General features: G+C 45.6%; 1 protein-coding gene and 1 pseudogene across 4 annotated transcripts in view; both read left to right on the plus strand.

Moving 5' to 3' along the window:
- LOC146194126 (tRNA pseudouridine synthase-like 1) overlaps nt 1-26858 on the plus strand; it is a 173397-nt gene that overhangs the window by 65303 nt on the left and 81236 nt on the right. The gene's annotated exons all lie outside the window — the stretch shown is intronic.
- Nucleotides 22846-23936, plus strand: LOC146194128 (uncharacterized; annotated as a pseudogene).

Raw genomic sequence — 26858 nt, forward strand, 5'->3', positions numbered from 1 at the left:
TGTCTTCAGTGTAAAACCACAAGTTTGTACAACTGCCTCCGAGCAGCTCCTTGAATACAAATTCAGGCAACGCTCTGCCCAGTCTGAACTGAATAACAGCACGTAACAAGAGGTCTTTAGCATCCCTAGAGAAGAAAAAAAAGCAGTTAACTGCCGTACAAATAAGTGACATAAACCAAGACCTTAGAAAATACACTCCTAAACAGGTTTGTTCCACTTGTCTTTTCTCGAGAGGAACCCTACCGAAACACGGCAAACACCCTATGCAACTTTTGCACATTAAGCGGGAACAGTGTAGCACTTGCGTCATGTGCACATCTAAACATTGAGAGGTTCAATGCACCACATCCTACTGTTTTTTCTTCCGGCAACGGTTCACTCCCAAAAAATTCAAGAGGACACCTAGATACTTCACCATACATATACCGAAGTCACACTCCATGGCGAAATCCCAAGCACTTTTCCCAATTTACCACTTAATTCCCAGTAAGATTTAACTTTTCTTAAAACTTGCAAAAGCTTTCATAATTGGAGCAGAAAACAGCAATATCAACGTACGCCAAAACACGAACCTCTTCTATGTGTTGTCGAAATGCTGATACCTTAATAGAACAGTTTGATATATATGTTAAATAACAGTGGGAAAAGAGAGCACCCTTGGCACCTGAATTGTTTCCAACCTTTTTGTTTTCTTCCCAACCGTATTGTTTTTGGCGGAAGTGAAGTCATTCGTGTAGTGTCTCCGACTGACTTGCTGCGCTTCATCTCGTGCTTTGGTGTTTTCTCCTGTTCATTCTGTGCTGAAGGTATTCAAAGACGCAGTGATTCTGGAGTACCGCACACTGCACTTTGACGCTGCAAAAGTTTTTTTGGGGAATGTTGCCCTCATGTCATAGAGAAACAAACACTGTGTGCGTGCATGCAGCGTCTAGTGAATATATTTTTTGTTCGCGTTCTGCTGAGTGTTCTGGTGTATGAGCATTTAGCAGCCTAGGCGACATCAGTTTCCCAAATTTTCAGTCTCTGCCATAAAAAAGAAAAATTCCTTGCCTTTGAAATTTCATTTCATTTATTAACCCCTTTTGGAGTATTACATAAGGAGTGGGGTAAATAATCATCAAATGTTACACTTCTTTCACAGATTTTCACGTGATATACACATTTCAGTGTTGAATGATGATGGGCAGTTGATGGCAGCGACGGAGTGGGGATAGGTCGCTCCAGTCTGACGCGGCTCGTGGAAAAATAGGAAGAGGAAAATATTACGGTACGGGCGCATGGGACGTGCGACTTGAAGTGGGTGGCCAGTGTGATGGGATATGCATGGCGGAGGTGCGCAGATGTATGGTTCTTGGCGGAGTGAGCTGTAATAGAATTTATGAAAAAGAGATAGTGTGGCAGTGCGGTAACAGCAAGAAAGACTTCGTAAGTTAGATTGCGATGTCAAGGATGATACACTGACTTCATATGAATACTGTGAGTGAATGAAACGAGCTGCGCGATTTTGGATGGCTTCAAGTGCATCGATGAGGTATCCTTGATGGGGGCTCCAAATGGGAGGCGCATATTTAAGTTAAGGCCTTACCAGCGTGCTGTAGGCGAGTAATCTTACAACTGTAGATGCATGATGCAAATGGCGTTTGAGAAATCCTAGGGTTGTATTCGCAGAAGAAATTATGTTAGTAATGTGTTCGTGCCAAGATAAGTCATGACTTAAAAAATGATACCCAGGTATTTATATGAGTGGACGAGATCTATTGAAGTACTAACAAGCCTGTAAGAGAAAGAAAACTGTTGATGTTAGCAGTGAAACGAAATGAGTTTGCATTTGTTTGAGTTATGGGTCATTAGCCAATCATTGCACCATTTTTTAACATGGGTAAGATCATCCTGAAGGGCATTTTGGTCAGAGATGTTTTTTATTGAGAGGTAGATCACGCAGTCATCAGCAAATAGACGGATATTACATGAGAGGAGCTCTGGTAAGTCATTTATATATACCGTATTTACTTGCATAATGCTCGCACTTTTTTGCACGGAAAATTTATGCTAAGTTGGGGGGTGCGATAAATGTGAGGAGAAAATTTTCGACCAAATTTTTTGGAGGGCTAAAAGCTAATTTATACCCCTGTGACACGACCAAATTTAATGTCATTCGTATCGAATGACATTAGCATCTAATGTCATTATTCCCCTGCTACACGAGAAAATTTATGTCATTAGGTTCGAATGACATTCTTCATCGAATGAGTTTGGGGAACTCATTCGCATTCAATCGCGAAACGAATGTGTACTCTTGACGCCAGATACACAGCAGAAACAAGTAACGCAGCAACATATTCCACTCACAGTGAAATTAAAAAATTAAATTTCTGGAGTTTTGTTTTAAAATATGTTAATTTAGGTGTAACATTACTCGCACTGCAAGCTCTCGCGGAATGGCATTACTCGCAGTCACAGCAGTCGTCCAGTCATGGCAGTGACTCACGATCATTTTGGGCTCGTTTTGGTGGCCGCATCTCCCCGTATGTTTATCTCAGAACTATTTAAAGTTGTGACGGAACTTCTCACAGTTTGGACTTCAATTACATGCTCTACGTGTCTCCATGCGTCTCCGCACTGTGTATTTCATTTCATTTATTTCATCCTTAAGGGCATTACATAAGGAGGGGCTACAGTTAGAGTAAATACAATCTTGATGAAGGCAGGCACAATTAACACAAACACTACAAATTGTAAAAGGCAAGAAAAATAAAATAAACAAAGAGCATCAAGGCATTCGTGGGGTCATGCAGAAAAAGCTACAAATGCACGTGCGGCGGCAAGCAAAGTTGAAAGCCAATGAATGATTGATGGTGACACAGATGAAATACTTACACATCTTGGAAATGACTAGCGAGTTTTGTGCGAAATGTTTTGCGATCGTCGCATGCAACTATGTCGTTAGGTAGGGCATTCCAGAGAGTAATTGCATCGGGGAAAAATGAACTGTTCATTGCTGAAGTGCGGCTCCTGATACCTGCTATGGGGAGGCTGTGGCTTAGGCGATTGGACGTTCGGAGTGGTGGTTGCAGCAAAGGGTGTCTGGAAGCAGGGTGGTAAAAGAAGCTGTGCAGTAGGCAAAGACGGGAGATCATGCGGCGCGACTTTAGAGTGGGCAGGGAGACAGAGCGTTTAAGTGCAGTAATGCTGATTTCTTTGGAGTATTCAGAAGTGATGAAGCTAGTTGCACGATTTTGGATGGCTTCGAGTTTGGCGGTGAGGTTGGCTTGAGATGGGTGCCAGATTGATGATGCAAATTCTTGTTTGGGACGGATGAAAGTTTGATAAGCCAGTTTTTTCACTTCCGGGGATGCTGATTTGAGGTTTCGCCGCAAATAACCTAGAACACGTGAGGCATCAGAACATATTGTTTGGACGTGATTGACCCAAGATAACGAAGATGAAAGATGTAATCCAAGGTACTTGTAGGATGATGTTTTGGCAACCGGGGTAGCGTTGATGGTGTATGAATGCTGAATTACTGTTCGTTTGCGGGAGAACGACAAGAGTTGGCATCTGTCCAGGTTCAAAGGCATGAGCCAAGTGTCACACCATGTGGCTATTGCATCAATGTCTTTTTGTAGTAGGTGGCTATCGGTGAGATGACGAATGGGACTGTAGATGACACAGTCGTCTGCAAATAGTCTTAGTTTGGTATCTATATTAGCTGGGAGATTATTGACGTAAATGAGGAAGAGTAGCGGGGATAAGCCGGCACCCTGGGGGACACCTGATGTAACATCAGAAAGGGATGAGTGGTAGCCATTGCTTGATGTGAATTGTCTGCTTCCAAGAAGAACTTACCCTTGTTATAAAAGTACAGGGCTGCCAAAGGCACAAAGTGATAAAGCACTTTATTTACCGCACGCAGCCTCCTCATCACTCCCCGCGTTCCGTGGTATAATGCTCACAACAGACTATACAATTCTACTCTTCATCAGAGACTTGATCCGAGTCCGTATCGGCACTGCAATCGCTGTCTCCAGTAGCACACTACGCAGAACTCGTTCACGTCGAAGTGCCTGCTGGCAGCGCGGCTGCTATGCTGTAGCCCGTACTCGAAAGCTTTCAGCTTAAAAGCAGCTGTATAACTTGCGTACCGCCCCACCGCGATGCGGCACCAAGAACACAGTAGACGGAACAAAGCAAGTAACACGGATGAAACAAAGGAACAACGGCGAGACGCGGAGACTCCTCGCAAAATGGTGACGACTATGAGCATCATGAGGGGGAAAAAAAAGACTAGCATAATCGATGATGATGATCTACCCGAGCACGCTATCACCGCCTGGTACCGCGTGCACACGAGGCCAGCTAGGTTCAGTAGCGCTCCACAGATGGCACTTGTTGCTACTAGCAGAAGACTCTCGCGGTGGTAATATTGGTGGTGCGATGATTACACAAGGGAAAAAAAATTCCGATTTTTGACTCCCAATGTTAGGGATGCGAGCATTATGTGAGTAAATATTAAGAAGAGGAGAGGGCCTAGGACAGAGCCCTGGGGTACTTCTGAGGTTATGGGGACGGAATTAGAAGACTGGTTATTAATAGAAACTGTCTGGGAGCGATGCGCAAGGAATTCTTGAATCCATTTTAAGATATTAGGGTACAGGTTCAGTTGTGAAAGTTTGAGCAGTAAGCATCGATGGGAAACTTTATCAAATGCTTTAGCAAAATCTGGGAATATGGCATCAGTCTGAATATTTAAGTCAAGGTTTGAGTGTAGGTCATGAAGGAATACTGCGAGTTGTGTAATGCAGGAATAGGTTTTACAAAATTCATGTTGCAGAAGGTGAAGGCAATTGTTAATATCCAGAAACTGCGTGATTTCAGAGTAGATATGCTCTCTAATTTTGCATGGTGCACTAGTGAGTGAGATAGGACGATAATTTAATGGTGAATCTTTGTTACCGGATTTGTATACTGGAACGACCTTTCCCTTCCTCCAATCATCTGGTACGGTGCCTGTGGAAAGAAACTGAGCAAACATTAGTGATAAATATTCGGCAGAAGCATGCTTGGTATTCCTTAAAATGATAGGCATGGTGTTAGCAATGATAGTAGGTAGAGTGGGTAAGAGCAAATCAGGCTTGCTGATGAAAACGCAGCTGGAAAATGTTAGCACATTCAGTTTCACTAAGTGGTTCTCCTGAATCATTATTGAGTAATTGAATGCGTATTATTAGGGTTTAATATTTGCCAGAACTGTTTTGGGCTAGTTTTTAGGATTTTGGTCAAGTCATCATCATAGAAGGATCGCTTAGCATTTTTTATTGCTGATAAATACGAGTTTTTGGCGGCATAATATTTATCCCATGCACAAGTACTAGGATTCTCTCTCGCTGTCCGGAATAGGCACTTCTTCTTATTCTCAAGTTTTTTTAGGCATTTTGTGAATCACGGCTGGTTGCAATTATCATGGAATGTAGTTTTTGGGCTATATTTGTCTGCGAAGAAGTTAAGCTTTTGCCGGAATAATGACCAGTTTTCCTGGAGAGATAGGCTATCAACGGCTGCTTTATAGGAGGAGAAATAGGTGCTGAGCTCGCTACCGAGTGCTTCGTAATTGCCTTTATAATATAACCAGATAGTCTTTCCCGGATTGTGGCGCGGAGTGGGAATAAAGCGGGAATCACATGTGAGCGAAAAAGTGAGTGACGCGACAAGGCGGCATGGCGAAAGCGATCATGGTTCGCTCTGTCGCCTACTGGGGAAGACGCATGCACGCGACAGCGCGAACCGAGCGAAACGGCGACGACGCTCTGTGTAGGTTGTGTGGCTGGCATTTGGCTGGCATAGTGGCTTAGTACACCGAAAAACTGTTGCCAAATCCAATAACAGTCATAACGATTGCAAGAATTAAAGTTATTTTGCGACAACACGACAAAGTAAAATGTATTTACAACAAACCGTATCGAATGTGCATGAACTTGCACTGTAGTCAGCACGAATAGCCATGTGACCCCTTGTTTTTATTGTTGTTTTGGTTGCGATTAGACATTCTTTGAATCCTTCGCTATTCACCATTGTTCGTACAAAGCGAAATATTACGTGGTAATGCACAATTACAATGCAACACAGCAAAATAAAGAAAGCATGCGAAATGAGCGGCAGTGATGTACGGTTACTTCTGGGCGAACGGGCGAAATTTTCTATTTCGGCAGATCCAAGTGACGAGCCAAGCGACACATGCATTTCTGTTCGCGCGCCGCCAGCGCGTTCGTGTTCGCGTGGGTTTTCACGTGCATGCGATTCAGCCTTAAAATGAAATTCTGTGTGGATAACTTTATGATCACTAATTGCCAATTGCTTGTAAGTAATGGACGAACAACTTTCGGGATAGCTTGTTAGTATTAAATCTAGAATGTTTGCTGATTCATTTACTACACACGTAGGTTGTGATACTAGTTGGGTAAGGTCGAAATTAAAGCAAATATTGATGAATTCCTTAGTGTCAGCTCAGTTATCTTTAGAATGAGCCAGGTTATTCCAGTTTATCGTCGGGTAATTGAAATCCTTGAAAAAGATAATGCGAGAATTGGAATACTGCTTAGTTAGTTTAGCTAATATGATGTTTAGCTTATGGCAAAAATTGAGGGTCTTGTGCAGTGATCTGTAGCAGACACCCAGCAACACTGATTATGGTGCTGCTCGGCAAATGAGCAAAATTATTTCGAGATTGGATGAAGTGTTTATATTAGTGCATGATAAATTATTGCTCGCCGCTATCAAAATGCCTCCCCCTCGTGCGTGTTTGCGGTCTGAACGGAAGAGAGTGAAATGCGGCAGATCAGCAAGCACTTCATCATCACCAATGTCATCTGTCAGCCACGTTTCCGTTAAAACCAGCAAGTTACTATTTGATGATAGCACCATGTTTTACACGTGCTCCCACTTTGGAATGAAACTGCGTATGTTAGTAAAGGTTGCTGAAAACGAGATTAGCACAATGACATGTTCGGGGACATGGCTGTTTTGACTGTTTATGTCGTGATAGCTAGATTTCTTTTACTGTCTGCGCAGTCTTGTCGAAAAAACAGCGTTTGGGGCCTACATGGAGGGTTTTGTAGTGCAAGGAAAATTGGATTGTCAAAGGAGGCAAGTTGTTTTCTAACATTTGGCGGGAGAAATCCTCACCAATGCTAAAGTCAGTGTCCTTTAGTTTGCGGTCATTTGAGAGGATCGTTTGTGTTTTGCTGTATTTTGCTCCAATGATTTCTATAATGATGACTGAAACGATGCGGGTACTTTGGATTCTGATTAAGTCAGTTTAATTGAAAACCGTTATTGCTCCGTCAGTGTTCTCATACCCAATTAGGTTAAATCCATGGTTACTTGGTTGACTCGACCACATTTGACCGAAGTAACCCCCTGATCTGGTGTCGGGGTCGCTTAGACCATCTGCTTCCGAACAACACCCAACCGAACAGGAGCAAGAACACCACGGTCACAACTTAATCCGTGCATCAAGGCACCGAGTCCATGACACGAATTTACCAACTGGTGACTTTATGCATTATTTTAGAACATCGCCACAGGCACTGCGCACAACTATCTTGCTGGAATCAAAAACAGACACAAAGAACATGAAAGCTCGTGCAATATTCCTTGAATGTTCTTTTAGATAACAAAATTTAAATATGCGTCAACCTGAATGTGTATGCTTCTATTTTACGTCCTACTAGCATTCGTTTAGCTGATCAATATATGCACTGTGAAATGAGGGGCCTAGCAAAAGTAATTCATTGCCAGACCTCGAAATTATTATTTTAACTATATGCACACAAGCACTTATTCATTCCCATCGTGAGCAATGGGTTAGCTTAAGGTGATTTGCTTGTAGATCTCCCTTGCCCATCTTCTTGGAGTTTATCCCTTTAACATAAAAGCACAGCCGAGTAACTACATAAAAGCTATTTATCGAGGCATAAAAGTAGGTACGCGTACGAGTGATCTAAGCAGACAACTCTTGCCCCAATCTTGCTTTCACAACTGTCAGCACATACTGGACGTTGGCAGTTAGCAGTTAATGGCAACTCAAGCATTTAGTGAACAGGTTTTATAGCCAAGAGAATGAAGATTCGATGGGTACAGCCATCTCCCCACTCCCTTCTCAGGAAAATGTGTTAACCAAACGAGTTGGAAGTTATCACCTGGAGGTGGCATTCTGAGAAGTGCCATACAACTTTTGCGTCCTATTTTCATCATATATCGGCGCCCAGCATACCCTGCAATATGGAATAGTAACCAATATTGCTAACGACATGCTATGGTCTGACACAAATGCTTGTGCTAACAAAGACGTGTCTTTGCTGCCAAGCTGATTGCATGAAGGCTGGGAGGGTCAGGGTAACGTCAGCTTGTATATTATTATCTGAGCTGATTTCTAGCAACTAGGACAGCGGTACATATTCTTCCATTCTTTCCGAAACTCTCCATTTCTCAGGACTGCAAATAATATATTTGGGGCACCCTCAACGGGAACGCAACCCGCCCGCTTCCCTGATTAGCAGCAATGGTTTTGTCGACACTGAGGCATGCTAAACAAATTTACGTGAAATCGTCGTCACATTCGCTGCACGCGCCTTTTCTTCATTCTGCTGAAAAACAAAATTTCACAGACAAAACGCGAGCATAGGACGTTTTCAACACGGTCGGCATGGCCAAGCGCTACAGGGAACTTGGCATCAGCACCATGACGCGGGCACTCGGAGAAACAAAATTCGTTGACAATTATGGCTCCATCGCTAGCGCGAGTTCAGCTGGGGAGTAAGCCCACTGCCCATTTCTAGTACACTTTATCAGTGGGCTCAAGAAAGCAGGTTCTGAGAACAAAAAAAAAAAGAGGCGTGGAAGAGAGAAAAGAAAACGAGGAGGAGAGAGAAACAGGCAGGAAAAAGGAAACTGATTCACAACCAGTGAAAAAAATTAAAGAAAACAGTCATTACAGAACAAATATATCTATTAATACAGATAAAAATAAACGAGGAGACTCGGGGCAAGCAAACAGGAAAGCAACATGTCCACATGGTAGGGTCAAAGCCGTTGCACATCAAAATCGGCCATAGGGTGCCCTCGACCACACAAGACATGTTAAAGACTGTAATGACCGGTAGGGCTACGAACCATCGGGGTGCAAATGAACGTTATGAATAAGTGGAAGCAAAGAAGAAATACGAACGGCAATGTGTATGAGCAGCTTACGAGAACGAGCGGAGGATAATAAAGAAGGGAAGTCTTAGGGAAAACAAAGTTCGGGGCAGCAGCTTTGCAATATCCATGGTGAGTGGACTGGCGCATAAGTAATGAATAATGTCACCCTTAGCTTCATCGCATGGACAGGAAGCCAAAGAGAGAAGTGCAAAGCGATCGAAGTAATAAGGAAAGTGGCTGTGGCCCATTAGGAGAGGAACAAGAGAACGGTATGGAGGGAAAGAGAGGGTAGAAGAAGAATGGAGGGGACAAAAATAGACAAAAGGGTGTCTGAGTGATCTGTGGCCCAGATGGATGCCCAGAGCCTTAGAACAGTTGTGCGCATACGCGTATGCACAGACAAGGGCGACAGCCAGGACAGCCATAGGATGCCATGCGTCGATGCGAGAGAGCGGCCCTGTTTGCTAGCTCGTTGCCCCAGACACCACAGTAGGCAGGGACATGGTATAAAAACACAGGACGGTGAAGAGAAATAGTGGCAAGAGTGCATTTTATGTTGCAGATGCGGAAATCTTGGGTGGAAAGAGAATGGATAGCCTGAAGGAGAGAAAAGCAATCGGAGTAGATGTGCAAGGGCTCTAACCCTGTTCATGCTCCACTGAATGGTCCTGATGACCTGGGAACCCTGTCGCCTTGGCCTGCTGCACCAGTTGACGATGTTCGAGTAGATGGCAGTGTGGATGGGGTGCCTGAGGTTATCAGGAAGACAGCTAGGGAGTTGTGCCAGAACCAGGTTGAACAGCATGGGGCTCAGAGTGCTGCCCTAAGGGAACACCTCGAATGAGGTGCTTGGATGTGCTGGTGGCGCTGCCAATGCGGACCAGGGACTGCCTGCTATCCAGAAAGCCCTGAATGTAACACTGGAGGTTTGCAGAGAGGCCCAAGGTGTCAACAGCCTTCAGGATGGTTGCGTGAAGTATTTTGTCAAATGCTCCACGGATGTCTAGAAGCGCGAGGCAGACAACGTGCTTGTGGGTCTTGGCCTCCTCCAAGGACGCCACAATGTCCATGATGTGGTCTGCTGCGCATCAGTGGTGCAGGAAGCCAGACTGTTAGGCGGAAAGGAACTTTGTGAGCTTTGCCACCCAAAAACTCTTCTCCAAGGCAGTGCACTCCAGAATCTTTCCCGTGGTAGATGTGAGCGCCACCTCCCCGCTGCGAAGGGTGCTTCCCAGCGTCTCGCCCGACGAGTGACAATTAATTCGTCTCTTTTAAAAACACCTGTTTATTTCCGGATAAATGCAAAAGCATTCAATAAAAGGAACAGCAAACAAATGAAACGCCACTGAGCTGGAGACATGCTGTCGATGTGCACAATACACTACCAAGGATAAAACAGGATGAGCGTCAGGGCTTCCCTGCGGCAAACAAAACACACTGCGGCGCAAATGGGGCGAACGATAGAACCAATACACTAGCTGCGGCTCAAGAGACATTGCTGTTTTGCTGTTCGCGTGGCAGTAACTCACGCGAATATGCCTAGGCCATTTCTGCAGGCACTCCTTTCATCTTCATGTTGCCGGTCTTCTTTTTGTCGTCCATGCACACCCCGCTGACCCATGATGCTGGCTGGCCACCCCGCGCTGGCCTCCCCGCGGACCAAAAGACCCCGCACCTTGCTTCTGATGCGCTTATCTTTTCGCCGCTACATCCTGCCCCCAAGACTGGCTGCTCGCTCATGCGCACTCGTGCTGCCCGCGCAAACACAATACAAATAGGAAAATGCGCATGCGTTTTAAAACCCCCCCTCAAGACGGGACACCTCCCGAGGTGTCAAACAATGAACAGTTAGTAGTACAAAAACAATGCCGACGAGGTGCCCACTTGAAGGCATCTGCTGGGTTGGAGATATCGGCGGGTGGCTCACATCTGGTAGACTCTACGTACTTTCCGCCCGCTTGTACTTTCTGAGATCGGCGATGTTGACTGGTCCGGTCTCCCGACCGCCCTGCACATGACGAAGCTTGTAAGCGAGCCGCAAAAGATGCTTTATTACCACGAAGGGGCCAATCTACTGAGGAGCAAGAGAGGCGGCAAACCCTTTTGCAGCATCACCTAATGGGTGCGAGCGGTGGAGCACTATATCTCCAACCTCGAACTGCAAAGGACGCCTGCCCTTGTATTAGCCACAGTGCTCCAGGTGGGCGAGGTCCAAGTTTTCCCTTGCCTCCTTTAGTGTTCCAGCGAGACGACTGCAGAGGTCCTGACTGAATCTGGAATAACTGAGAAACTTTAGTTCAGAGTCATGGGCAAGGGCATATTCAATAGGAAATCGAAGCTCACGACCAAGAAGTATAGCTGCCAATGTAAAACCAGTCGACCGGTTTACTGTGGTCCTTGTAGCGAAAACTATCTCCTGCACACGGAAAGCAATGTAGGCCATAGCGTAGTTAAACTTAGCGTCTCCGAGCACAATATCCATTACTGGATGAAAACTAGCAGGTGAATTACACAAAGAGAAGGGTAGTCGTACAAAGTCGAACAATCCTCAATGGCAAGTAGAGGCAGTTTTCTCAATGTCACTACGGTCAATCGGGATCTGCAGAAAGCCTCTGCTGCAGTCAAGAGTAGTGAAAAACTTTGCTGATCCAAGTGAATACTTAACCGAGTCGACTGATGGAAAGGGGTAGGAGTCTCGAACTGTTGCAGCGTTCAGCCGCCGATAATCGATGCACAACTGTGCTGTGCTATGTTTCTTAGGCGCGAGAACAGCAGGGAATGCCCAAGGGCTTTTTGAGGGTCTCACCGCACCAGTGGCCAGCATATCGTTGAGGACACCATCCAACAGTGCTCGCTTCTGGACGCTCAAGGGCCTTGGGTTGAACCGGATCGGACGGGCACCGCCAGTGTCGATCCTGTGAGTCAGAACGTCGGCATTCCCAGGAGCCTCTGTGAACATTGTAGCAAAGGGCTTCAGTGTCCTCTCGATTTTTCATCTTTCCGCTGGTGACCCCCTGAAAGACTTCAAGATAGTAAAAATACCACTTCCAGTGGTGGTGTCGGAATGGCTGTTTGTGGCCAACAACTGTGACTACAAAGCACCCGGTTGTGCTGTGAACTTAAATGCCGCAGTATTCATGCCGTACTGGTAAGTTTGGTTTAGAAGGTCTATCGCGATTCCTGCCTTGGCTATGAAGTTATGGCCCAATATCACTGGACAGAAAAGGCGGGGAAGATGTAGGAAGCGCTGTCTAATCTTTCGCCCATTGACAGTGATTGTTAAACGGGCTGTCAAGGTTGCAGGCACTACGTAAGCAGACGCCATACACAGGTTGGTGCTTACCCTCCGTAACTGCAGGCATTTCGCATCACAGGCATTTTTGACTCGATCGCTGAAAACTAGAACTGTAGAGCCTGTGTCAAGTGCAGGCACTTCTATTCCGGCCACACTCACTGCAACCAGCGGTACATTGTCAAGGTGTGTCTCATTACAACGAGAGGTTGACGGAACAGCGCTCACCGTTGTTCCTGGAGCTTTGTGGGTAATGCCGGTGGCTCCCACATTGATCTGGGCTGGGTGAGCGGTTCTCGTCTCTGCTTCACGGGCAGTCGTTCGCAGTTGTATTGTGTGTCGGCAGAATGTTGCGACGACCAAAATACCCTGCTTCGTGGTGTGGTTATAACCCAAGTAGTTCTGCAGTTGAGGATGCGTGGCGGAGACTTGTGCTGTACATTTGCACCGCAATACGTTGCACCCCAAACTCCGTCAACGGGACAGGGCAGACGATGGCTTGCACCCACAACTCCGTCAATGGGAGGGGGCAGACGACGACTTGCACCCACAACTCTGTCAAGGGGAAGAGGCGGACGATGACTTGCACCCACAACTTCGTCAACGGGAGGGCAGACGATGACTTGCTCCCACAACTTCATCAACGGAAGGGGCCAGACGACGACTTGCTCCCACAACTTCGTGAACAGGAGGGGCCAGACGACGACTTGCTCCCACAACTTCGTCAACGGGAGGGGGCAGACAACGACTTGCACCCACAACTCTGTCAAGGGGAAGAGGCGGACGATGACTTGCACCCACAACTTCGTCAACGGGAGGGCAGACGACGACTTGCTCCCACAACTTCATCAACGGAAGGGGCCAGACGACGACTTGCTCCCACAACTTCGTCAACGGGAGGGGCCAGACGACGACTTGCACCCACAACTCTGTCAAGGGGAGGGGGCAGACGACGACTTGCACCCACAGCTTCGTCAATGGGAGGGGGTGGACGACGACTTCAACGGGAGGGGGCAGACAACGACTAGCACCCAGAACTCTGTCAAAGGGGGGGGGGGGGGGGGCAAATGACGACTTGCACCCACAACCAGGGGTGTGAAACTCCCTATACCTCCCAGCGGCCACGAATTACAGACGCTAGCGCCGAACTCCCCATTATAGGATTATAGCGGGAGGGTGCGCGTAAAAAATGGACTTGATGGGGGAGGCCGTATAGCGGACTGGTCCAAAAAAACGGTGCGCTGAAGGGGGTGTCGGTAGGTTGCTTCAAGCAGCGCGGGTCGCGCGCTCGCGCCCGGGAGAACGTTCTGCCTGTGGATTTTCTACCGCATCATCGTTCTGCCGCGGCGCGACCGGCTCGCGGCAGGAACAGTGCGGTGGAAAGAAAAACCACAAGCATAGCGCTCTCGAGGACGCAGGCGCTCGCGAGCAAGCGTACCCAACCGCAGCAATAAATATCACAGAGAACAGCAGATATCGTTTCTCTTTTTTATTAACTGCACATGAAATAGAAAATGAAAAGATGCGACGAGGTATCCCTCACACACATGCACTTTACATAGCCAACAGTTTACAGTAGTGTTTGGTGTTCTACGCTCACATTGCAATCTTGCATGCTTGCTTTATCGCTACAAAAGAACCCAGTTTGCCGGCACTGCTTCTGTCAGCATGTGTACAGTTGATATGAAATTAAATAAATGATGCACATATTCATTCTACGCATTCCATACCATCAAAGCAATGTAGAAACATGAGCAAATACCTGCATACAACCATCTTCTTCGAAACACACTTCCGTCTCTCCACAGTACATGAGCGTAACAAGTTCAACAACACGAAACACTGCGGATATCGCCGACTGTAATGGCCAGCACAATCAGCAGACGAGATGGGTCCACGGAACTGCAAGTGCACGCAGACAAGTCTCTCGTCTCACGAAGGGCGAAGAGCCAGCAGGAATGAGATGCACAGAGTAAAAGAACCGCGACGAAAAATCGCGACTTCGGCCGATAAGCCAACACGCAGAGAATTCACAGCGCTAGGCTACGCAGACGACGATTCTAATTCAAATCGAGTGGAGTCGTAACGGTTGCAGCAGTTCACGCGAGGACGAAGCAAGCCACGCAGTGGTGTCGGCGGCGCTGTCAGTGCGAGGGGAAAATTTAGGCGCGAGGGAGAAGTCCTCCTCCTAGCTTTTTCTTTCCTCCTTTCGCCCCCGCTTGGGAGAATTAGACGGGACGGAAGTGCCGCTGACTTTCCGCGGCCTGCCACAACTCCGTCAACGGGGGCGGATGACAACTTGCACCCATAACTCCGTCAATGCGAGGGGGCAGATGATGATTTGCACTCATCACTCCGTCAGCAGGAGGGGCAGACGACAACTTGCGCCCACAACTCCGTCAGCAGGAGGGGGCGCGGTCTGGCCCACCACGCCGTGCAGTCGGCTCGGCACTGGAGGAGGTGCACTATGGACTGTGGCCTCATTGAAGTTGCCTGCCCCCGTACGGCAGCTGGGCATCACCCTGCTGCGTGCTACCGATGATCCAAGCCACGCACTGGACGGCTCGAGGCAGGTCTCCGCTGGGCGAGGTGGCTTGTAGTGGAGCTCCGCCAGGAAAGATGCCTCGATGGGAGATGCTTCCCTAGCCATGACATCAAAGTCCATGAACTGGCGGCGCCGGAGGTATGGCTGGTACCTTAGATGGCACCGATGTATGGCATGAGCCACCTTCTCTGGTTCCGGAGCTCCAGGATCTGCCCACTCATGCAGCTCTTGAAAATTGCGCAAAAACTCGAGCAAACCCTCGTTTTCGCCTTGCGTTATAGCGCAAAGCTCGTCTTTCATGTAGATGACGTAGTCAGGAGGCAAAAACTCTTCTCAAAATTGCTCTATAAAATCCTGCTTTGCTGTGAATGGCCACTGTCTACATCTCCAGGTTGCTGCGGAACCTACTAAGGAATCACACGTGTGACCAGAGCACTGTCCGAAATTGCCATTGCCATCTGATAGTCGTAAATAGAGGGTTTACAAAAGTAAGTCTGGCAACCATGAGCGGCATGGCACACTGATCCCGCGCCATATTTTGATCGCTGTATCTGTTCGCTTCGTGTCCGTCCATCAACGCCTGCTGTTCTCTCTACGCTTTTCACGTTGTAACCTAGTGTGCTGGGCTTGGAGCTTTCTTCTGTCCCTGGCGGTTTCTGCTAGCGACACATAGAAACATATTTTGACAGCCGAGGCTTAGCGGGGCCCACTGGCCGCACTGCCAAGCGCAGTTACAAATTGCTCTACGAGTCGTGCACGGGCCCCTCGTCAATCCGTGTAGCTTCATCCTTATCCAGGTACAGTATCCAGAGTTTTATAAAGGGAAATTTTTTTTTTCTTGTGCCTTTGCTGTTTACTGAAACGACTATAAGAGACGATCGCAAGTTTGTTTGCTTGGTTTGCACATCACCGTCGCTCATCCCACTGGTAGATACTTTGTTGGTCAAATGAGCAAGGATGCATTTTTTTTGTGATGAAGAATCGTGCGTAATTTGACGTAAGTTGCAACGGCGCTTAGCACTTTCCTGCCCATGCCGTTGAAGCAGTAGCTGCCACGGGTCTTGGAAAAATCGGGGGCTGCGTAAAAAAAAAATGTGCTTGGTAATTTGTGCATCCTGTGATTGAAGATTGATAGGTGTGCGGTAGGCGATGACGGGTTAATAAAATCTGTAATTAATTGATTAATTGATAAAGTAAAGAAACGAAAGAATGGAAAAATTGGAAGTTAAGGGTTTAAAGGGATCAAAATGCTCAGAATGAAAAACCAGTGCTTGGTGATGCTAATGAAAAAAATTTAGAATGTGTAATTGATTAATCGAAATAAATGAATAATGTGTTCAAAGGTGTCAAATTGCTCAGAATGGAAAGCCGATTGTTGCTGGCGCATGAGTATTTGTGTATAAAAATATAAAACATCTAATAAAAGAAAAAATAAGGAAAAAGATGACAAATATAAAATACATAAAAGAGCTAAAGATATAAAACATGAAGAAAGAAAACATCGTGAATGTGTTTGTGTGAAGAGAGAAAGAGAGACGCAATCGCGTCATACCCTTAACGACGGAGTGTCCCCCTAATTTGTTTTATAACGATATGATATAACATAAATCTGACTTTATGAACACAGCCAGTTGCACCAAGCACAAACAGTTCGCAGTAATGCGAGTTGAGTTTTCAAATTTATTTTCGTTTCAGCAGAGTTCCTCTTCCTCTGTGTTCCTCGAAGCTTCCCATGTTAGCACTTTCATATAAAGGTTACGGCTTCAAATGTCTGATTACTGCATTTCACTCCACACGTTAAATTATATATCCTCGAAATTTGAGCTCACTTGGAGCAGCATATGATTTTTAAATCAATTTTTATTATTAATATCGAATTAAGCTTTATGGTCTGGCAGCCATTGGTCGCTGACATCACTACGAGGTATCATCCCTATGTCGTCTGCTATTCGCGGTGTCAGCTGCACTCTTGCATGCAGAGGACGGTGGTCAGTGAGTTCTTTTTTCTTTTCAGCTCCAATACTTTATTTGCATATTCTTTTTTCTGTGACAAGTCTTCACTATAACATCGGCTTTAGCGATCATCGGTCTTGTTTTGAGCTTCGTCTAGAGATTGCCGATGAGGCCGAAATCGATGGGTGCTGTATTATTTAGGCATACAATTAGAAGCATATTATTCTTCCATTATGAGAGTTAGCTTGGTTAGCAACAAGCACTCCTGCATGCTATGCACGTCTGATTGTGCGGGTGTGCTGTCTGCATACATACAAAGTTGCAGTGATCATGTATCATGTGTTTCCATGTCATGTATGCTGGTTTATGTGTGCGTAGTGTTGTAATGAATGCTCACTCGCTAGAAGTTTCCACTACTGGATCGCACTCAGGGTGCAAGGTTTAGTGGCTGATACTGACACCTTATTGTTTGTTACTTTAAAGGTACCATTTGGGCCCCTTGTAGAGTTTTGGGAAGGGGCGCGTAAGGGATCGGTGAATATGCTAGGTGCCATTAGGACCGTTCGCTCTGTTTGGGTCACTAGTTCAACATCCAGCTGCGCTGTCTCCCACTTCCCTCGGGCAGAAGTTGGGAAGAAATGAACAGAGAGGCCGCTACATGGGGGCCCATAACGGAAAGGTATGCAGAGAGGAAAAGTAGTCTTTGCGCTCACGCTCGAAGACACGACGGAGTTTGTTCACGTCGCTGCTTCGCACGGAAGGCTCTTCTTCTTTTGTAAAAGAATATTATAAGCTGCATACACCAATGACCCCATGGTACGCCGACTGCACCCATCGCCTGGAGGCAACGCAGCTTTGAAACAAGCGTCTTGTTTGGAAGGGAGGCGTATCGTTCAGAGAACAAACTCTGCCAGGCTTAAGGATGTAAGGCCCTCGTCCTTGATGGGAGCCCATAAAAGTGACAATTAGTCTGTACAGGCGTGCTGAGTGGGTCTTGGGTGGCGATTTCAACCCTGGATGCCAACAATGGTGAGAGACGGCTGCGTTTAACGGATGTCTGGGAGGGTGTGTAACAGTGACGGATAAGATGCGGAGCAAGACGGTGCGGTTCAGCTCTTCTGATGGTGTCTGCAATGGTGCCGACTCGGACGCCGATATTGTCCTGTAAAAGGATCCACCAAGGGCACAAGCATTGTGCAACGGTCGCACACGTGGGACTCCATTATGATGCGTTTTACTTTGTTTTCTTTTTCTTTCCTAGGAGAAAGAGAGTTCGTGTAACACTGCGAAAGCATGGGGCGTGGCATGTGACCTAGTGAGCCAATCATTTCAAGTTTCATTCTCTAAATTCTGTTTATTGTGAAACGAATTTGTGGTCCCTTTTGCATTGTTTGTTTTAGGGAGAGGGAGATGAACCTTGTGGAAATGGAAAGACATGCCAAGGTGTTTGTGAACCAATCATGTGTGAGATTGTTGTGTTTGGGTGATGAAAAATGTGCGCTAGGTTCCAAAGGTGGTAAAACCGGGCCCACGGCCTGGAGAATTTGTTCTGAGCTAAATTTTGATCCCTTTCCTTTTTGGCTATGTCGAAGAGTTTAGCGAGTTCCATGTTATCATGCTTGTTGTTTCACCTGTTGTAAATATGTACATATATCCATATCCATACCATCAATCCGGTGATAGAAAAATGCTCGGAATATAACCAGCCCTTATACATAGTATTCATTGATTACGAAAAAGCATTTGACTCAGTTGAAACCTCGGCGGTGATGCAGGCATTGCGAAATCAGGGTGTAGACGAGCCGTACGTGAAAGTGCTGGAAGATATTTATAGTGGCTGCACAGCAACCATAGTTCTGTATAAAGAAAGTAACAAAATTCCCATAAAGAAAGGTTTTAGGCAAGGAGACACAATCTCTCCAGTACTATTCACGGCTTGTTTAGAGGGAGTATTCAGAAACTTGGAATGGCAGCAGTTAGGGATAAGGTTAGATGGAGAATACCTCAGTAATCTGCGATTTGCTGATGACATTGCCTTGCTAAGCAACTCGGGGGATGAACTGCAAATAATGATTGATGACCTAGACAGGAAAAGTAGAAAGGTAGGCTTGAAAATCAATATGCCGAAGACTAAGGTAATGTTCAACAGCAGTTTGCATTAGGTAGCGAAATACTGGAAGTAGTGGATGAATATGTCTACCTAGGACAGGTAGTAACCGCAGATCCGGACCATGAAAAGGAAATAACAAGAAGAATAAGATTGGGATGGAGGGCATTTGGCAAGCACTCGCAGATTAGGACTAGCAGCTTACCGGTATCGCTCAAGAGGAAAGCATACAACAGTTGCATCTTGCCTGTACTCACCTATGGGGCTGAAACGTGGAGGCTAACCAAGAGAGTTCTACTTAAGTTGAGGACAACCCAGAGGGCTATGGAACAAAAAATGGTAGGGGTAACATTAAGAGATAGGAAGCGTGCAGAGTGGGTCAGAGAAATAACTCAAGTTACCGACATTCTAGTAGAAATTAAGAAGAAATAGACATGGGCAGGACTTGTAGTGCGAAGAGAGGATAACCGATGATCGCTGAAGGTAACAAACTGGATTCCAAGGGAAGGAAAGCGTAGCAGGGGGCGGCAGAAAGTTAGGTGGGCGAATGAGATTAAGAAGTTCGCAGGGGTCAAGTGGATGCAGCTTGCACAGAACCGGGTTAAGTGGAGAAATATGGGAGAGGCCTTCGCCCTGCAGTGGGTATAATCAGGCTGACGATGATGATGAAATATGTACATTCCTGTATAAAGTTTTCAGTTAATTTTCCCCTCAAGAGTAAAGTTGTTACCAGTTATCATCGCCAACCATTTCAGACAGTGTGGCACCCACGGAAGGGGTTGGGTGCCAAAGAACATTATTCATAGCGAGGCAAGAGCCTTTCATTCACTATATGTATCCGCCCACATTCAAATAAAGTATCAACAGCCCCTGGAATAATTTCTGTCCCGAAACAATATTTGCATGCTCTATATGTGAGGCAAACAGATTACACTAGCCTGGCCTAAGACACCCTCCAGCGTTTTCAGTCTGCGGGAGTGTCGATGAAGGACTTCAGTTTAGCCTGCCCATTTTTTGTGTTTGAAAAGTGATGTTTTTAGAACCCCTCTTCTCACTCGGCTGTGCACACGCAAATGTGGCGACTTTTGACAGCGTCGTTCCTTACGCCGTTTTTCAGTGTCCAAGTCTTTCTAAATCAGGTTGCACCCGAAGCAACATGGACACAGCAGCATGCACCCTCGCCCGGAGATCCCGCGAATGATGTCATCACGGTCCAGACCAATCACGGGCAATTGAGGCGTTTTCTTGAAGCCTAGAGATGTCAGTTTGCCGTTTTTATTATTTATTATTTATTTTTATTAGTTACAAATACTGCTGCCTCTCTTGTTAGAGACGTAGCAGGAGTGGGGTATACAGCATTTCAATACAATATCAGGTAACATGATTAGGCAGTTCTTTCTGAAATTGGTTAGTTGGCAGTAAACGCAGAGAACCATCTAAGTTATTCCACAATTCAGTCGTCTGTGGAAAAAAAGAAAACTTAAAGCAATCTAAAAATGGAGTGAAAGGAACTATGTTCAGTGGGTTGAGCCCATCAGGTAACCCGTGCTGTGGGTGCGATCAATGTGATAGGCGTTTCAATGTTAGGTGATCCGCGTATAATTTTATGCAGCATGATTAGGCGGTCACACATGCGACAGAACGACAGTGGCTCCGCGCTTGAGATGATGGTGAAAACATGCTGTCGTAGCGGCTGTAAATGAATCTGATGGCCTCTCTTTGAACAGATTCTATTTTAGTGATGTCGTTTATAAAATGAGGCGACCACACTGGGGATGCATACTCAAGAATGGGTCTGATAAGTGTTTTATAAGCGGTCAGCTTGCATTGTTTAGTGGCGTGTTTTAGAGTGCGTTTCAGGCATCCAAGTCTTCGCAGCGCCTTGGAGCAGATACGATCGATATGATTATGCCAGCTGAGGTTAATCGTAAAAGTAATGCCTAGGTATTTGAATTCGTTAACGTGGGTTAATTGTACCCCTGACTGCTATACATGAATTTGAGAGGCTGCTTCTTGATAGTAAAGGACATTGCAACAGTTTTATTGAAATTGACGTTCATCTGCCATGTGTTACTCCAGTCTGAAAACGATGAAAAGAGGTTATTGAGCACTTCTTGATCATGACGAGTACAAATGTTAGAGTAGAGGACGCAGTCATCTGCACTTATAACGAACCTGAGCGTCACGCGGCGTCCGTTCATTATATCCCGAAGTTCGTAGTAACTGGACCACAAACTAAAAAAGAGAAAAAAGAAAAGTTGGCGGTCAAAACACGAAATTTATTTCTTAGCAAAAAAGTGTGATGCTCGTCTGTTTCTGCAGGGCAGTTGCGATGAGGGTGGTCTCCAGTTTATTTAAAGCACTAGCGTGCTCTTCGCCAAGTCCCTTGGCATAGACAAGTTGTCTGAGGCCCTCTATATAGCCCATTGCTACAGATGTGCTTACGGATGCTGGCTCAGACGTTTCATCTTCATCTGATTCTTCCGCGTCGCTCTCGGCCCACACTTCAGAAACGATGCCTTCGTTCGTGCACGGTTCCGCAATATCCGCGCCTTCATCCGCAGAAATAAAATCCTGCCAACCAATGCCAGGGCCTCCCATGTCGGAGTCGACGACGCGCTGCCACAAATCGCCGCCGGAATCATCATCTTCAGAGGCATCAAGCCCGACGTCCGGTACTGCGTCGACGAAGCCGGCCTTGCGGAAACAGTTTCGCACGCAAGCGGTCGTCACCTCCTCCCAGGCCGCCTTCACCATCTCAAGGGCTGAATACAATGAAACTCGGAGCGGCAAGTTAGTGGCCGGACGGTCAACGGCGATTGAGTGGATTGAGTGGACACGGCAGCACTGCCGTGATGATGTCACCTCAAGCACCTTTGTTTATGCAGGTTTGCGCATCGCTCCTGATCCTAGTCTCCGACACACCGACAGTTATAAAGGCCGTCGGACAGCAGCAATCTTATTCCCCAGCTGCGATCAACGAAACGCTGTGGCGGCTTCCTGGATTTATCGCCGATGCCTCTCGCCGTGCACCAAGTATGGACGATCGTCGCCCCGTGGAAAACGTCCTCTGCGCACCTTCGATGAGCACAGTGACGTCACACCACCAACATACGTCACGGAGCCTGCCGGCTATAAATCAGCTGCCCCGACCAACGTTCACCAGTGGACACTGCAGCACTGCCGTGATGATGTCACCTCAAGCACCTTTGTTTGTGCAGGTTTGCGCATCGCTCCTGATCCTAGTCTCCGACACACCGACAGTTATAAAGGCCGTCGGACAGCAGCAATCTTATTCCCCAGCTGCGATCAACGAAACGCTGTGGCGGCTTCCTGGATTTATCGCCGATGCCTCTCGCCGTGCACCAAGTATGGACGATCGTCGCCCCGTGGAAAACGTCCTCTGCGCACCTTCGATGAGCACAGTGACGTCACACCACCAACATATATACGTCACGGAGCCTGCCGGCTATAAATCAGCTGCCCCGACCAACGTTCACCAGTGGACACTGCAGCACTGCCGTGATGATGTCACCTCAAGCACCTTTGTTTGTGCAGGTTTGCGCATCGCTCCTGATCCTAGTCTCTGACACACCGACAGTTATAAAGGCAGTCGGACAGCAGCAATCTTATTCCCCAGCTGCGATCAACGAAACGCTGTGGCGGCTTCCTGGATTTGTTGCCGATGCCTCTCGCCGTGCACCAAGTATGGACGATCATCGCCTCGTGGAAAACGTCCTCTGCGCACCTTCGATGAGCACAGTGACGTCACTCCACCAACATATGTCACGGAGCCTGCCGGCTATAAATCTGCTGCCCCGACCAACGTTCACCAGTGGACACGGCAGCACTGCTGTGATGATGTCACCTCAAGCACCTTTGTTTGTGCAATTTAGTGCAAAAAGATACGGTTTTCGTAGCGATCACCTCTGTCTAGTTGTGCTGCCGTGTCCACAAGTACTGTTTGATTGTGTCAACGACTGTCTTTCATTGGTATGCATGCTGCTGAAGCTTTCAGGGGATGTAGAGGAAAACCCTGGGCCTGTTTCAGAAGCTATCCTAAATGAAATTCTCAAAACTCAAAAAGAAATATTGGCCACAGTTATTCAAGAAAAGCAAACATCGTCTGAGGCAGGTATAGTGAAAATGCAAACAAGACTCGATTCCATCGAAGCGAAGCTCGTGGTCCTAGAGGAATCCCAAATAAGGCTATCTAATATTGAGACTACTGTGAGTGATTGCCAGGCAGAAATCGCTGCACTAGCTAAACAACTTGATGGCTTGGAAAATCAGTCCCGGCGGAACAACCTGATTGTAAGAGGTATACTGGAAGAAGAAAATGAAAACGAAGAAACATTGCTGAAAAAAGTAAACGACGAAGTTTATGAGGTAAAACTCGGAGAGAAGCTAAGTACCATTTAGAAAATACACCGTCTTGGTAAGTTATCTCCGGGAAAGCATCGCCCGGTTATCCTTAGGATTGGTGATTTTAGGGAAAAAAACTAAGATTATGAATAATTGCTAAAAGCTTAAAGGAGGGCAAATAAGCATTTCAGAGGACTATTCTAAAAGAGTGCATGATATACGGAAGAACCTCTGGAATTCCACTGTAGACGAAAGAAAAAATGGGGCCAAGGTTAAGATGGTATTCGATAAGATGAAGGTGAACAAAATCCTTTACGCCTGGGACGAAACTACGAAACAAAGGTACAAATGTCATACCTCTTCTGGGAGTAGCGATTGACGCAGGAACACAGGAACAAAACCGTTCAAAGTCATAAATGTTAATGCCAGAAGCATATTAAATAAAATTGTCGAATTGGAAAGCATAATCATAGAATATGAACCAGACATAGTAGTAGTCACCGAAATATGGCTGCATAGGGATATACTCGACATTGAAGTTACTCCTCCTAGCTATAAAATAGTGAGAAAGGACCGAGAAGACAGAGGTGGGGGAGTTGCATTAATTATCAAGGACAACATAGCATTTTCTGTACTTCCAGATGTAAATGGCGTAGAAGCACTATGGGTCAAAATAAAACTAAATAAACAAACAGTCTTCATCGGGGGTGTTTACAGGGCCCCAAATGCTCCGGTAGATGTTTTGGTAAATCTGCGAACATTTATGGACTCCTACCTGCCTCACGATAGTAGGATGCTATTATTGGGAGATTTCAACCTACCCGGCATTGACTGGTGTTCGAAATTACCTGGAACACGAGAAGTGCTTAGTTGTGAGCAGTTACTTGATCTGGCTTTTTGTCATAATTTAGTTCAAGTTGTATCTGATTACACAAGGATATGTGCTACAACATCATCTATACTGGATTTGATTTTTGTTTCTGAACGTATACAAACCTCTCTCTGTGAATGTGAGATCTTGGATGGCTTGTCCGATCATAGGATGGTTTTGTTATCCTTAAAGGCATCACCAGATTCCACAGGTACTTTGTCGAAAAAACATTTCTTTAATTTTCATGACGCTGATGATGCTGCTGTGATTGACTGCCTCGATTATTCATATGAAGATTTTGTGCAGCTGTATGACTCTGATGCTAGTACTGACCAACTATTGGAATTCTTTTCGGAATTAGCAGAGCGGTTCCTTAATCAGTTTGTTCCTAAGAAATTTAAGAGCACCAATAAAACGAGTCCCTGGAGAGACATTCTTCATCTCAAACGAAGAATTAAACGTAAACGTAAGGCTTTCTCACACAACCCAAACCCCGAAAATAAACTTTGTATTCGCCGCATGAGCCAGGATTTAAAGAGACTTCTTAAGGAATCAAAAGACAGATTCTATAAAAGGAGGCAGTACACCATTATCACGTATGTAAACAGATGAAAAATATAAATTAAAATCTTCGGCACGTTTATGGGCGTTCTCCTCGGTCTCAGCATGGTGCAGAACCTTTGACGGATTTATATAGCGCCAAAATTTACCAGGTGACTCGCGAAGAAATTTCGTGAGCGTCACATTATTGCTGAAACTGAAAGGCCTCCTATTACTGACTCACAAATTGATGAGCAAGGTGTTCTAAATCTGCTATTACATATTGACATCAAGAAAAGCCAAGGTCCAGATCGTATCCCTAACGAGTTCTTATATAGGTACGCTGAATGGGTATCTAAATACTTGACCAAAATATTTCAGTCTTCTTTTACTAGCGGATGCTTCCCAACTGACTGGAAGCGAGCAAAAGTTATACCAGTCCATAAAAGCGGAAATAATTCTGTTACCAATTATCGCCCAATCTCGCTCACTAGTACAGTTTCGAAGTTGCTTGAACATATCATATCTAAACACCTGCTCAACTATCTCGACCAGCATGATATCCTGTATTATCGCCAGCATGGCTTCCGAAAGGGACTGTCCACAACTACCCAACTGATAGAAATAGTTCATGACCTCGCAGAAGCAATAAATTCACGTGGTCAAACAGACATTATATACCTTGACTTTGCGAAAGCATTTGATAAAGTTTCACACCAAAAATTGTTATATAAGGTTAATGCGGTCTTTAAAAATCAAACACTCACACAGTGGTTTTCCGCGTATATATCCTCTCGTGAACAGTATTTATTTGTTAGAGGTTGTGAATCTAGCATTCTTCCTGTTGCTTCTGGTGTGCCGCAGGGTACCGTTTTAGGCCCAATCCTCTTTCTCATCTTCATTAATGATTTGCAAAGTAGCATTGATGTTCCAATAAGACTGTTTGCTGACGACTGCGTGATGTACAGTGGCGTAAATACGATTGATGATCAGATTAAATTAAATTTAAACCTACAAAGAATAGTCAATTGGTGTAACGACTGGCTGGCAGATGGAGTTAAGGTGGCGGTCCCACTCCAGCGGTGAAGAGACGACATTTTTGGCAATATTCATACGCCTACTGCGCCTCACTAGTTTAGTTTATAAATGTGACTTTAATATATTTGTAAAGTTTATTTCCTCTCCTTTCTAATGGTGCATTTGGTTTATAAATAGCTGCAACGATGTCTAAGCTGTAAAGGAAAACACAAAGGTAAGAAACGGCTTTTCAGCTCTACTTGTCTCGGGAAAAGCAAAATTGTGCAAAACCTTTTGCACCTAGAAAAAAACCGTTCGAGATGTCTTGAGATTAGATGTTAATGAGCAAAGTTAAGCATTTTTATTACTGTGTATCGCATAGTTTATTAGCCACGCGCCTGTGAAAAGTGTATAAAACAGGTAATTATACATACAATAACTTTCAAAATACACATTCTGCGGCGGTGATTTTTTGCGCAGTTGGAGGTCGTACATAGTTCACTTTTTCCTGAAAATATCATCTGTCTGCTTCATTTAGTGTAAAAGTTATTTGTGATCAAACTTTGTGTTTTTTGTAAAATTGCTAAAAGTAAATGCTAAACTGTTCAAGTAATAAGCTTTTATCTGCGCTGACATTTCGCATGGAAAAACTTTACACCTCGCTGTCAGAGGATAAGCATCGGTTTTGTTCTACGACTCTCGAGGAATGTGCACTGTCAGGATGATTTCAGCTAATTGTTTCATGGTTCACTTGAAGCGCGCGAGCTCTTCATGAAATATTTGAAGCATGATTGAAATGCTCCATGGCTTGTATGTTTCTGGCGAATATAACTTAAAGGTTCGGGCTTTCGTTCCTTTATTCAACCGGTAACAATTATCAACTACAAAGTGTACAAAAAGCAAATAATAGTGGGATAACAGAGCCACGAGTGATAAATGTAGTAGGTAGCGCCATCAATGCACTTTCATGTGC

Source organism: Amblyomma maculatum, chromosome 3 (assembly GCF_055883805.1).
Source record: "Amblyomma maculatum isolate TAMU_Amacu chromosome 3, ASM5588380v1, whole genome shotgun sequence".
NCBI lineage: Eukaryota > Metazoa > Arthropoda > Arachnida > Ixodida > Ixodidae > Amblyomma > Amblyomma maculatum.